This window comes from Vespa velutina, chromosome 2, assembly GCF_912470025.1.
Source record: "Vespa velutina chromosome 2, iVesVel2.1, whole genome shotgun sequence".
In the NCBI taxonomy this organism is placed as follows: Eukaryota; Metazoa; Arthropoda; class Insecta; order Hymenoptera; family Vespidae; genus Vespa; species Vespa velutina.
In genome coordinates this window covers 14673303-14688274 of record NC_062189.1, presented here as the reverse complement: position 1 = coordinate 14688274, position 14972 = coordinate 14673303, and the positions used below count along the sequence as shown (strand labels likewise).

General features: G+C 35.4%; 1 long non-coding RNA gene across 1 annotated transcript in view; it reads left to right on the top strand.

Moving 5' to 3' along the window:
- The first annotated feature begins 428 nt into the window (after nt 1–428).
- Nucleotides 429–14972, top strand: part of LOC124946564 — an 81239-nt gene continuing 66695 nt past the window's right edge. The window contains exon 1 of the long non-coding RNA XR_007100122.1: nt 429–1109. This is a non-coding gene — a long non-coding RNA (uncharacterized LOC124946564). The remainder of the gene's footprint in view (nt 1110–14972) is intronic.

Sequence of the window (14972 nt, the reverse complement as noted above, 5' to 3'; positions counted from 1 at the left end):
TTTTGACTCCGCGATCACCGATCAAAACAAGTTCGGTCTCTGTCTCTTTTGCTCTCTTTTTTTATCATTTCTCTTTTTATCATTTGTTTTTTCTATTCCCTTCTCTTTCTTTCTATCTTTCTTTTCTCTCTCTTTCTCTCTCTCTCTCTCTCTCTCTCTCTCTCTCTTTTCGAGCGATCGTACATTTCTATTTTTGTCAAACGTACAGATAAATACTTTTATTATATATGAATATATGTCATAATAAGTCATAATAGTAAATAATAAAATGAATTAATCAATAAATCTTTTATATCGAATGATTTGATAATGAGATAAAACATTAAGAGAATTAAAGGAAAGATTTGGTATTAGGAAAGTAATAACGTAAGTAACAATAGATGATATTTTTAAATCGATTTGGAATGAAATCTTTTGCCTATTAAGTTACATTACCGAGTAATATGAAAATTCACGAGCGATGAACGCACGTGCAACCGTTCCTGCACGTAACTACAAATGGAATATGAAAGTGAGAGTCGCTCGACCGTGTGTTGCTCCATCCACGTTCTGTTGAACTTGACCCACTCTTTGTACTGTGATACGAGCGTGCTAACGCAACGCGTCTTGCTCTCTCGCGGCTATGCTAATATAACGAAGGACTCCACCTCCTTCCTCCTCTTCCTCCTCTTGTATACCTTCCTTCTTCTCATTTGAGTGACACCACCTTCGGGTTAGTTTCCATCTCTCTCTCTCTCTTTCTCTCTCTCTCTCTCTCTTTCTCTTTGATATTCATTCACTTTCAGTCTGTCCCTCCCTCTCTCTCTCTCTCTCTCTCTCTCTCTCTCTCTCACGCTTACTCTCACTCTTACTCTTACTTTCTGTGTGACTCTCAGCGGTTAGACTAAAGTATTCGCGGCTCGAGACGAACTTGACCCGGTTGTCGCTAAAATAGTGACGAGGCGATCAGTCCATAAGTGAGTTGTGCCGAGCGTGTACGTGTGCGACAGTCGAAAGAAGAGACTTACAGGACGGATGCGGAAATCGTACAACGTCCTTCACCATGACGTTATATGCTCCTGCATTATGACATGCTCCTAAACATGATCGCATAATAGCGTCACATGGATGTAAGTAAAATTTACATTGTTGAAAGATCAATATTTTCGATAAATTTTTAGTGTCCTTATTTTCTATGTTGTTTTTTCCTTTTTCTTTTTTACTTTCTTTCTTTTCTCTTTCTTTTTTTCTCTCATGTTCTCTCTTTCTTTTTTTTTTTTTTTTTTTTTTTTTTGATACTTCAGTATCTGTGAGAACTTGTATTACGAATATTTGCACAAATGTATAAAATTAAAGTCAAATGTTTTACAGAGCCGTTTTACGAAATTAAAAAGAATTACTATATTCGATTGATTAGATCACGGACAGTTTATTTATTGGTACTTCACTTTACTCTGGAGAAAGATAAAAAAAAAAAAAAAAAAAGAAATATAGCCCAAAGGAATTTCTGTTGGTTGTGTAAGTTTACTACCTCGTATGATAACACTTTAACCTACATCCCGCAGGGAAAGTCTATTTTCCTAGAGTTTCTTAAACAGCTTCTTACGTACATGAGAGACTGTAGAAAAGTTTTAAACCGTCAAGTAGAGTACACGTAATTTGAAATTACTTCCTCGGGAGTAAACTGAACAACGATCGTCCTTTGTGATATATACACAAAATAGAAATTGCAACTGTAAGACGTAGGAATCCGTTGTTGATCTTCCTGTTCACGTATAATGAATACTTCTGTATATGTAAGTTTGATTAAGAACGAATATATTAAAGTTTATTCAAATGAAATATAAATGTATTAACGTAATTATAATTCTCTGTTCGTTTGTAGCGTAAACACGTCTATTAATATGTTCTCTCTCTTTCTCTCTCTCTTTCTCTCTCTTTCAATTATGATTCTCATTATAATTAATTAACATGTAAATGAATTGTTCATCGCCTTTATTTCGAAATAAAATGAATTCACGATCGATCGATGAATATTATGCAATGTGCATCGACAAGCGTCCTATGTCCATAGAGACATACGAGATATCATTGACGTCGTTATCGATATTGACAGTTAATGCGTTATCGAAGAGACGTCTTGTCTCCTTGACTATCCGAGCTAGACTGCCTTCGTATCGTGCACGTTTGTTTCCTCAATGTATATCCCCACCTCATTTACATCCCCACCAAGTTTATCCTACATCAAAATAAAATATATACATAAAATAAATGAATCATATAATCCCTCTCATATTTGTTTTCATTTCTTTATAATTCGTTCATTCTATAACGTATGATTATTTATTGTTAAATGTATTTTAAAGGTTATACATATAAATAATAATATTATAAAATTTTCGTTATTGAAGTTTAATCGAAAATTAAATGAACGAGTTCACTAATTCGTGAACGTCATTTCTTTCGATAAGTTAGAAAAATGTCTCCCTAGGTATGACATTATAGGTGTAGGAAGAAGTCGATATCGACTGTTCGCCTCGGCACAGCCCTCATTTATCAAGGAAGGGCTCGTTAATCGTATTATCTCGACGAATCATCTTCTCGACGAAAACGGCTGCTACCGAAGATTCCTTAACTGTAGCGCACGAACGTCGTTTATTTCGATAACAAAACGTTGCTATTCACACCGTTTCGGTACAAAATCGAAAATATTTATCGGATTTGCCGAAACGAATAATCAACGATTTTATAATATATATATATATATATATATATATATATATATATATATATATAAGTAGAAAAAGAGAAAAAGAGAGAGAGAGAAAGAGAGAGAGAGAAAGAGAGAAAAGATGCGTGAAGTTTTTACCAAAGAACCCACATGTCGTCGTTGCTAAAAAAAATAAATAGATGACTTCCTAGCAGATAACATATAGGCCATGATGTTCGAGTGTTTAAATAGAAACGTCTGTCGCAAGATAAGCGAGGTGTCAACGACTCGTCGAGGTCGGCTAAACAAAATTTGAATGTGAAACCTTGGGACGAGACATCAGTTTAAAGTTGATTGACTTTGTATATTTGTCCTTCAATATTTGGAACATTGACGAGATTTTATCGTGTACTATATGAATGAACATTTTTTTATCTTCAGATTTATTATTACTAATCCATCGTGTATGATAACAAAATTGATAGTTTTATAAATATCATTTAAAATAACATTTAGAAATTTATTCGTAATTGATTTTAACGTCATATGATTTTTAACATTTACAATAGCTATTCTTGCTAACAATGCGCGATTTCATCTTACCATTTGACCTTTTCCCATTTTACGAAGGTTAAAATGCGAGCGTGCACATAAGACCGGATCGAAAAGAATGTCTTGACCGAGATTTTCTCACATTCCTACTGTATAATTTAACATCGTACTTGGATGCTCAAATTATCCTCCTTTCAAAATTCATTACTTTAGATACATTAATAACGATTATAGATTCGCGCGTTTAGTTTCGATGAAAATTGATTTCCAATGTGGTTATATCAGTATATATGTATGTAAGTTGATTATAATAACAAAGATGAAAAATGTAGCTAGAGAAAACTCAAAAACTCATGTATAAAAGATTTTTCTGCAATCGAGCATGGCAAATTCGTATTCGATGCGGTCATATAACAGTCTATGGGATTATCAAGTAAATTCCTTTTTTTTTTTTTGCTATACCCATACACCCTCTCCCTCCTACCTTTTTTCACGATTCTACTATCAAAATATGTTAAAAAAGAAAAAAAAAGAGAGAGAGAGAGAGAGAGAGAGAATGAGAGATGCGATCCCGTGCATTCGAATATTAGTTCAGCTAAAATTAATAGACGTTATTCGGATAGAAGTCGGTTGGAAATTGCAATCCTGGGAAATCGGCTGTAATTTCGTCGGTCAATCTGAAAATATCGAATCGTCTGATCGGAACGTGGTTAGGCAAAATTGTGGGGCCAGGAAAAAAAACGAACGACAAGGGAGGCCGATCTCCCAGGCGTAATCAAATTGTAAAGGTCATGATTTCTGTGGATCCACTAGAGAGAAAAAACGTAGAGAGAGAGAGAGAGAGAGAGAAACAGACAGACAGAGAAAGAGAGAGAAAAGGATAGGTATCATTGACGCGCATAGAGCGAACCAGAAATCGGATTAATTCGATGTGGGCAGCCTTGAAACGACGAGGAAAACTTTCAAGTCAGCACAAAGAGTATGACCAATCACAAGTCTATTCATAAGAGAAAAAATTTGATTTTAGAAAGCGGCCCTGTAAAGTGAAGTTATGATTACGACCGATGGCCAATATCATTTTGATTTTCTACAGACAGCGATAGATACCGAATGAAATATTTTTATTAAACACTTTCTTCTATCTAGCCTCGACTATCTAGAATTGTCCAATTTGATATCTACCAATACGAATAGGATGAATATTTGTAATTCATTCCGACTAATACGACGCAGCTAAATTGAACGAATCTTGCGCAAGTAGTTTATATGCAAATGTCGCAGCGAATCTACCAATGTTCTCTTTTAAATCGAGTCGCGATCGAATGTCCGAACACTAATTAGCCGTACATCGTCTAATCGATATCGGCCGGACAAAATCGTACGCATTTATTCATGAAACATTATTCGATCTGAATTTTATTACCGATATTATTCTAACATACTCTTTCGAATGAAAGATTTTCCAAATGAATTACAAATGAAAAGCCGATACAAGAAAAAAAAGAAAAAAAAAAAAAAAAAGAAAAAAAAAAGAAAAAAAAAAGAAGAAGAAATAGTGAATTGACAGAAGATCAATCGAATATAATATCGATCCTATCAAATTCCATCATTAACACCGATGAAGTATTTAAAAGCATATTAATAAAGATAACCGCAGCTGCGTGTCGCGGTAATGAGGAAATAATAAGGCACGAGGCATGGGCTCAACAATAATTCGTCAATGAAAATTCGTTTAATAATTTAACCAGCGCACGAAGGTCTGCTTCATTGAGCGCATTCAATTTCATTTGCATACGCAAAAAGGTTTGATTAAACGTGCACGTTCAAAGCGCATGCACCTCTCCAGCCGTGTCGGATTTACACGTCCTCTATTTTTGCGGATAGCGGTCGAACGATTTCGCGTTAAAAGTTATCTCTGTACGATATCACGCATCTCTCTCTCTCTCTCTCTCTCTCTCTCTCATTTCTTTTTCTTTTTTTTTTTCAGCGATACCTTTATCCGATTTTTATTAATACAAACACCAATGCTGCAAAATCTACCTACGTCTAGATGTATATCCAGGTTTCTATCATTTAATCATGAAATATTACCGTTCAAAGGGAAACATAAATTATGATTGCCAATTGACATAACCACCATATCTATTCTCTTTCGTTCGTTTAGAACTGTTCCAAGCTGCATTATGAGTATTAATATCTTTAATAGTTAATAAAACAGCCTGGGGAAACCAGTTTGTAATCGTTAAGGGAAATACCTAAATACTTAAATCGATAAATTTCAATGAAGTCAAATATGATTAAAACTCATTTTATCTTTATCCCTTTCATTTGTATTATCTTGATTTCAGATAGATTACAATACTTACAATATCTTTTTTGAAAACAACATGGTTGAAGCATGAGAGAAACAATATCAGTAACAGTAGCAGTATTGTAGAGATCCCATTTAAATTCTTCGCTCGGTACACGCGAATACGCGAGCGTTATAGCTACGTTGCATACATCACGCGCCGTTGCCCACGATCTATCCATTGATTTCATCTCCGTCCATCCGCAGTAGCTACTCCGTAGATATTCCCATCGCTCGTATCGCCAAAGCTTTTTGTGATCCAACCAAACCACAGGAACCCCTTCATCCCCTTTCTCTCGCTCGCTCTCTCTCTCTCTCTCTCTCTCTCTCTCTCTCTCTCTCTTTCTCTCTCTTTATGTAGCCATTTCTTTCTCTCGCTCTATTTTTTTTTTTATTTTATTTGTTAGATTTGAACGAACAACGCGAGTGTGCGTATACGTGCCACGTGTAACGTAGCCACGATAAAATGCACTTTATTGTGATAACGAGGCAGGATACAATAAAAAGTAAGCTTTACTAAAAGGCCTATTGTCACGTTGTAGATTCGAATTATCGGATGCTCTCTCTCTCTCTCTCTCTCTCTCTCTCTCTCTCTTTCTCTCTCTCTCTCTCTCTCTCTCTCTCTCTTCTCAATTGCAATCAAAATACGACGGCACGTCTGATATCGATTGATCTTTCTTCTTTATTAACCACTACTGATTGAACATATATATATATATATATATATATATATATATATATATATATATATATATATATATCTTAAATCTTAAATCTTATTAAATTATAGAATATTTTCTATAATTATATATAGAAGTCACAAATCAATTTGGTTGGAGTATAGCTATAAATTATTATATTTAATTATCATAGAGAAATGTCACGTGGAAATCGTCTGAAAAGCTCTTTTTGATTCAGAATTACCAGTTTCGTAGTCTGTTCTAATTTTACATAAACTCGATTCGCCAGGTACCTATGTACCTACCTACCTACCTGGCTACCTACCTACCTACCTACCTACCTACCTACCTACCTACCTAATTTATCCGGCACAATTTCCAATTCAAATTCCATTGCATGCGTAATTGCTATTCTCGCGACTTTCTCGTTCTTCGACATTTCATACCGATCGATCTAGATTCTAGAATACCTAGCGCGCTTTTAATTCGATCTGCTCTTTTAATCGTTCGATCTTCCGGCTATTAACGTGAAAAATTGCGATTTTATAGAATTTCTCTCTTTCTCTCTCTCTTTCTCTTTTTTCTCTCTTACACACACACGCGCGCACAAACACATACTCATTAGGTTTTTTTTTAGTATTAATTTTGGTAATTCCACGATTATTCATTGCAAAAAGCGTTTCTTACGATCACCTCCGGACAATCGGAAGATAATAGCCATGTATTAAATTAAAATCCATAAATAAACTTTATAATAATACGAACTACAGTCGACTCGCCCCAGTTATCGTTTTCCACATTGTACGATTTCGCAATGGAGAGAAACTTTCAGAAACAAGAGCAAGATACTTATTAAGTTTCTTCTCAATTCCTTTAAGACTTTTATATGGCCTAATTAGGATTTCGTTGAATTATTATTAGCGTTCTTGGGTCGAAAATTGACGGGACTGTTTCAGTAAAAATAATATTATCATCTAGCTTTTATATCAAATTAAATTTAACATCTAAGAAGAAAGAACGGAGGAACATAACTAAACTAAACGTGACGATGAATGACGATAACGGTCGAGAGGAGGGTCGTGTCGGCCAGATAACCCGTAAGGATAATATTTCTTGGTAATAAAATAGTTTGGGGTAGTCGGTAAGACAACTATGAAGAACGGTAGGTAGATATATAGGTAGATAGCTATGTAAGTCATATACATATATACATATATACATATATACATATACACATACATAAACATATACATATGTGAACACGTGCGTAAGTATGTGTGTGTGTGTGTGTATATATAGTAGAAAGAAATTTCTCGACGTATCTTGCGGCTTTGTCGAGAAAACGTCGGATTCCTCGTTGCTTTAAACAAAAGGATCGTAGCCTCACATAGCTATTCCTTCGCTTCTTATAAAACGCGTATATGCGCGTACGCGGATCGTACACCGAAAATATGTTGATATCCTCGGATATCCTGCGTTCTTTCATCTAACAAAGCGAAGCACTGCACGCGAGCGCACGGACCTTACGATATTACGCGCAACGAAAACGCAGGGAAATGTATACCGCGAAGCCAATGCTTCGCGAAATACTTTAACCCACCTCGTGTTACAAGGAACACAGTGTGCGGAATGGATTATGCCTCCGCAAAGTCAAATAAGCTTATATCGCTCGAATGGTGCCACTGTGCATAGTAAGAGAAAGAGAGAGAGAGAGAGAGAGAGAGAGAGAGAGAGAGAGAGAGAGAGAGAGAGAGAGAGAGAGAGAGAGAGAGAGAAGCGAAGCTTTATCCTAGGAGCTTTCGTAACGGCATGCGCATGCATTCACATTGGATCCACAGCTCCCTTCTACGTAGCTGCCATTTGCTTCTTCGTTATATAGGTATGCACGTGCACGCTCTCACATGGCCGAGTCTGTCGTTCGTGAACAGTCGCAAATGAATAGATTAAAGCTCTGATATACTCAAGCACGAACTGCTTCTACATATCTGTCCACTATGGTGCAAACAGAATTGACGGATAAAGTTGAAATATGTCGTCGGTCTACGTGGTATGAATTTTCTGTAAAATGAAACTCTGTAAAATTGGACCTTATACCAATTATCACAAAGGTAATATTAAAATCATAGATTTTGGTAAAGTTTGAAAATTTTCGAGATTGAAACGTTCGAAATGCTATTGTATTTTCTACTGGTTGAAGCTATTGTTCGCTTTGGTCGTTGACAAAGCGTTTGCCAAGCCACCGGATACCCGGCTAGCCATGGAAAGGATGCTGCGGAAAAGAAGCCACGGGAAAAGTTTCGGATTACCCGACGGACCATTTTAACGAGGCAAATATATAAATCAAATGAAAGAAAAGCGATACGTTTTGAGGAGCATTCGTCGTGATTCTTCTTCCGTAAAGATTTATGTACTTTGATCTACTCTCTTTCTCTCTCTCTCTCCCTCCCTCTCTCTCTCTCTCTCCTTCATCTTTCTTTTGGCCTTCTTTATCTGTACTTTCAAGACGAAAGCATCGGCTACTAGCAGCAGCTTCCTTCGTCCTTTCTTCTCTTTCTTCGCCTCATCCTCCAATTCTTTCCTCGCCGTTCCCTCTCTCAATCGCATACGTTTCCTCCATAAATCCGCTTGCCTCAACTCGATCGGCTGGAAGAGCATCGTCTCTTATCTCTTGGCAGATATGAAAGCTTATCTTATGGAATTATAGGCAAGGTACGGATTGGCTCTCTCTTAAAAATCTGCTTTTTTATATAAACATTTCCTTTGAATACATTCTCGCCATAATAAGTTTGATTTTCACCTTTCCTAATATATATTTAAATTTATATTTAATCCAAATTATTGAACTAATGTAATGTTACTTTAATTAACCTAACAAAAAATACTTGCTTCAAATGAGCTAAAGAAAAAAAAAAAAAAAAAAAAGAAAAAAAAGAAGAAGAAAAAGAAAAGAAAAGAGATAAAAGAAAGAGCATTTTTTTTTTTTTTTGCAAACAGACCAATCGGATATAAGTACTTATTTAGCGTGATTTCTTTTATTTTATTTTTTTCGATCATTAAATAATAATAAAAAAGAAAAAAAAAAAAGGGAAATAGACAAACTTTCTTGAAAAAAAAGTTTCACAAAGTTGCGATCTCACGGTATCGAGAAAAATTCTGAACGGTATCGCAGCTCGTGCGAATTTTTTCCCTTACCCCTTCCTCCCCATCACCCTCTATCGAATCGGGATGATTTCAGTAAGGAGAAAGAAAAAGAAACAAGAAAAAGAAAAAAAAAAAAGAAAAAAAAAATAAATCGAGATCCTCTTGGCGCGCGTGCGGAATCGAAATTAAACGAGTCGCACCGTTAAGTGGCAACGAGGGATTGGAGTCGCGTAGACCCGCCGTTTCTCCTCACCTTCCATTACATCAGTGGTGCGCAATCTAATACACGAGAACTTGTTTCTTGGATAGAAATTTTTCAAGAAAATTATTAATTCAAACGTGCGATTAAATATAAGATCGATAATAAAATAATTTCTATTTTGTATTAAAAAAAAAAATAAGGAAAAAAAAAGGTCGATCATCCTTTAAGATTTATTTAATTAATAATTTATACTTGTGCTGATAGCTTGTTCACCACTGCATTACGCGATAGTTTCCAGCTATTTTCGTTTGGTCAGACTCGCATTGGACGACCAAACATTGACCGTAACCACTGTGCACTCTGCACCCAACTACAGAGTCACCACTTTGCTGACCCTCTTCGGTTCGTTGCGTCGATTTCCCTCTTTGTGTGTCTCTATCTCTTTTGCACGCTCTGTTTTTCTCCCCAGGGAGAAATGATTTCGCTTGTACCACAATGGTAAATTGGTAAAGTTTCCGCGTTTTAACGCTCGCAACTTACCGTAACCGACATTACAGCGTATAATTTGATATCCACGGCGACACGGTAAAATTCTTCTGGTCCTTCGCTTCGCTTCGTCGAACGGGCCGAAAAGAGGCAACTGAGAAGAGAGAGAGAGAGAGGGGGGGGTTGAGGGGAGGGGGAGGAGGGGAGGGGGTAAGGAGAAACGATCTTACGAGCGAGACTTCGTGGGATGGAGAAAATGGAGGAATTAGCATTTAGAGGGCGATTTTAGCGTTACTTCCAGTCAACCTCCTCCCGTGATTCGAGCTTCTTCGAGCAGCACTTTTTCTCTTATGAAGATGCGACTTTAAGGGTCGGAAGGGAAAAGGAGATCTCGAATATTCGCTTCTGAAACTATTTGGTCTCTGAAAACGGATCGATCCAGACGTCCTCTTTTTTCATTTTCTTTCTCTTTTCTGAATTTCTTACCGGATGATCCTCACTAAAACGATTCGTCGTCGTCGTTTTTTTTTCTTCTTCTTCTCCTTTGTCGATTTTTTTTTTTTCCCCCGATTAACGACAGAGTGAAAACAATTTGTCTTAAGTTTCATAATTTAGAGAGAACTTGACGTTCTCCAATTATTATTATTTTCCTGAACCACAATGAATTTTGCTATCTTTTGTTGGCCGTTGGCTCGCAATGTCTAAACCATTCGGGAGCTCATTAAAGTCCTGAACATAATTGCAATTAACCAACGGTTACAGGACGAGCCTCCGGCAATTGCTGAAGGATTTTCCTGGGATAATTTTCTTCGATATAACAAACGTTGCGTTTAAATTGTCTCGGTAATTGTATTGAAAATTATCCTTATGCGAGGAAGTGAAAAATTTCTCATAGACAGAATGGCGGGATGTATTTATTTTGACATTAAAGGAAAAAAAGTCAAGTGGATTAAATATCCAATTATAATACTTGCGAATAATATAAGAGATTTTGCACTGATGACTCTAAAGCACGTATGCGAAATGAATTATATTCTCTTGTAAATAGATTATAGAAATATATTTCCTTGTGAATGAATATTACAAACATTGCCGCGAATTAGGTACAATGAATGTGAATGCGAGGAGGTATATAAATCTACGAGTTCCCGTTTTCGAGAGATAGAGGAAGACAGAAAAAAGAGCAAAGAGAGAGAGAGAGAGAGAGAGAGAGAGAGAGAAAGAGAGAGAGAAAGATGCGGCATTAAAAACTCGGTTGTCTTATCGCATGGAACTAAAGGACTAACCGAGCGTTCCTTTAACACCAGGATTTAAAGCTTTTGCCGTCAGTTAAGAAGAAAAATTTTACTACGAACATAATCGACGAGATAATGATTTCTTTGTTCATAAGAAAAAAAGAAAAAAGAAAAGTTCGATCAAAGATCGGCAATGTTCTTTGTGTAATATTTTTTCGTAATATTACACAAAGAACATTTATTATCTAGAGATTTTTAAACTCAATGGGAGATACGTGATGAGATACCAGCTGTGTTTCGATAACGTATGTACTTAGTTACGTCTTACTGAACGCGAGAAAATAAATAAATAAATAAATAAATAAATAAATAAACGATGAGAAATTCTCGAGAGGATGGGGCAGGTGAAGAGAAGGAGGTGGGTGGTGATGGTGGTGGTGTTAGTACTGGTGGTGAGTCGACGCGGCAAAAGAGTAGTTTCTGTGTAGATAGCGTAAAAATTATGGCTTCGCCTGTGGGACCAGCCGAAGAGCGACCCCGGAGGCTGCTAGGAGAAAGAGGCAAGGGGACGGTTTAAATCCTCCTCGGTTTCTGCCCTTACAACTCCGTAATTTTTACCCCTCCGAGAAGTTAAGAGTAATTTACTAGCTCCGCGTAGGCGTTATTCGCTCTTATTCCCTGGCTCTTTGTGTCTATGTTCTCCTCGAGAGCTTTCCCCTTCCTTTTCTTTCTCTCTCTTTCTCTCTTTCTTCCTTCCTTCCTTTCTTTCTTTCTTTCTTTCTTTCTTTCTTTCTTCCTTCCTTCTTTATTTCTTTCTTCCTTTTTCATTTTCCTTCTCTCTTATACACACACTATATTCGTTCGTTCCTTCTCCATCTCTTTTCTTTTTCTCCCGTCGACGACGTGAGAGGATAGGAGCGAAGCTTCGCCCCTTTTGTTAATTGTCTACCTCCTGATGAACTTGATTTTCAACAAGAGAAAGATAGAGAAAAGCTTCGTCTAGATAAATGCTAGCAATATCGTAACGAAGATAGTCAAGTTATTTATTCTTCGTTTTCCCTCGAATTAACAACTACTCTTGCTACCAGAAAAAACTTTCGTCTCGGCTATTTTATGTAAACTCTTTCTCTCTACTTTCCCTTCTTTATATCCAACAATAACGTCGTTCTTGATGTCGAAACTGACATATCGTTATTGTCTATTAACGTCATATACTTTCTTAATACACGATGTCTATTTTAATTGAAGGGTTTATTGAAGAGTTATATAAAAGGATATCAAAATAATTGTAATATATAATGCAAACGAAACGAAAGATAAAACTTATTCTTTAAAAAATTTTACAATTCTTTTTCGTTACTTTTTTAAATATATTTTAAAGAGATTATTTAATCAACATTCGTTTTACGTATGTACACGATATCGTCAAGATATCATTGGAGAAAAATAAATTTGGAAAATAAGCTTTCTATTATCCAATCCTATTGTTATTTAACGTTAAAGAAAAATGTTAATGCCATTAATCCAATTTTTAGCTTTTAAGTATAAAATTAATCATCATATATAAATAATATCGAATCTTTTTATTGTACATGTATAAACAATATTGAACATGTTTAATGTATTATATATGAATATATTTATAATATATGAACAATATTGAATATATTTATCAAAAAAAAAAAAAAAAGAACTATATTGAATATGTATATCATAGGTGAATAATAATGAACATGTCCATTCATATATGAACAATATTAAAGATGAGACATACACGATAGTTCGACAAAAGAGAAATATGAGAATATGAGAATATGAGAAAGATCAATAAACCTTATAGATAATAAAATCATTTTCGTTCGGCGATCATACCGGAAATTAATTTATATATTCGAAATAATATACTTCCATTTCTCTAATTGCAAGATACAAAGAGAAACCGGAGATTAATGAAAAAAGGAAAAGAAAAAAAAAAGCGAAAGGAATATTAAAAACTTTAATGTGAAATATATTAAAAAATTAACAACTGTATATGTATATATACCTGAACTGCCATACTCCGTATAGGTGTATCACCGTTGTCGTTTGTACTTGTACTGATGCTTGTTGTTCTTTCGATGTTTTGAAGTAATAGTCATACATAGTTGTTCCTGTGTGTCAAGTAAATTTTCTTAGCTAAACTAAACAATCTCAAAGTTTTGATGGATTGGCGGATGAATCTGCTTTGTTTAATGGTATCTCCTATCTTTCTTAAAACTTTACTCTTCGGGTGACGTATCTGGACTTTGTTCTAATTTCACTTGACCAAGATTTATAGTTAAATTACGTTTTAGAATAATTAATGTTGGGACATCAACGAAATCGATTCGTCATATAATGACGTATACTGCAAACAGATCCTATCATTAATAAAAACGCAGATCATTAAAAAAAAAAAAAAAAAAAAAAAAAAAAAAAGAGAGAGAAACGAAATTGAATCAAACGATAATCAAAATTTACGTTGGATCGATTTAGAAAATTCTACTCGATGGATTTTCATGATAACCAATGAATTTCTATCCAATTCGTATTATCGCTTTTCGTTTTATCATATTGGCATAGTTATGAGCATTTAATCGACTCAAAAATTCGAAAGGCATTTCAAATAAGGCATTTCGCCTTTCCGTAGGATTAATATGAGAATTTTATTTCAATGACGACGATACAAACGTTTGACCTTTCAAGCGCGAATAACAATATTCTTTCACGTTTTATTGTTCAAACCAGCAAAGATGCCGCTGATGTATATTCGTTTCTTCTTCTTCTTCTTCTTCTTTTCTTTCCTTTTTTCCCTTTTTTTTCTTTTCTTTTTTCTTTTTTTCTTTCTTTTTTTTTTCTTTTTCTTTTTCTTTTTTTTACGCCTCTCGCCTCTTCAAGCCGAGCGTAACGTCTGAAAAGCTGAAATTGCGAATTCGCAAAGGTAGCGAAGGAAGGTAGTTTCCGCGAGGTTGGCCATAGCGTTAGTGTTGGTGGTCTCTTGGTGGTGGTAATGTTCATATTGATGCTGGTGGTAGTGCTGGTGGTTATACAGTGAGACAAAGCCGCCTTGTTTTCTCGTACACCGAGAACGAGGTAGACTTCCGGCAGACTAGGAATATCTTTCTCGCTCTTCCTTTCTCGTTTCTCCGAACTAACGGGAAGCTTGTTATATTTAAGCAGAGTGGTACTGTTATAAGTACCAATGTTACGCGCTCTCTTGTCTATGTAGATGATGAGAGTTTCGCGACAGGAACGAAATTATCTTCCCCTTTTATCTTCGACCCAAGCTATCTTCCATTACGAATTATATTTTAATTGATATTCATTCACTATCCCGATTGCTTTTCCTTTTGTTCAATCGTGTTTCCATATAGTCGAATATTGTCGAATTCGTTTATTTTTTTTTTTTTTTTTTTTTTTTTTTTCCATTTTATTTCTATAGAAACGAAAATATAAACTCTACCGTATATTGTTCCATATTGTCTTGTCTACGTTTCGTTTACTTAAAAAACAAGGTATTCGAACAGTGATTTTTTACCAGTACTATCGTTAAGCTCTCAACGCTTTTTTAAAACGAGAAATTTTTTTTTCAAACGAGAACTACGTCGAATAATGTCAA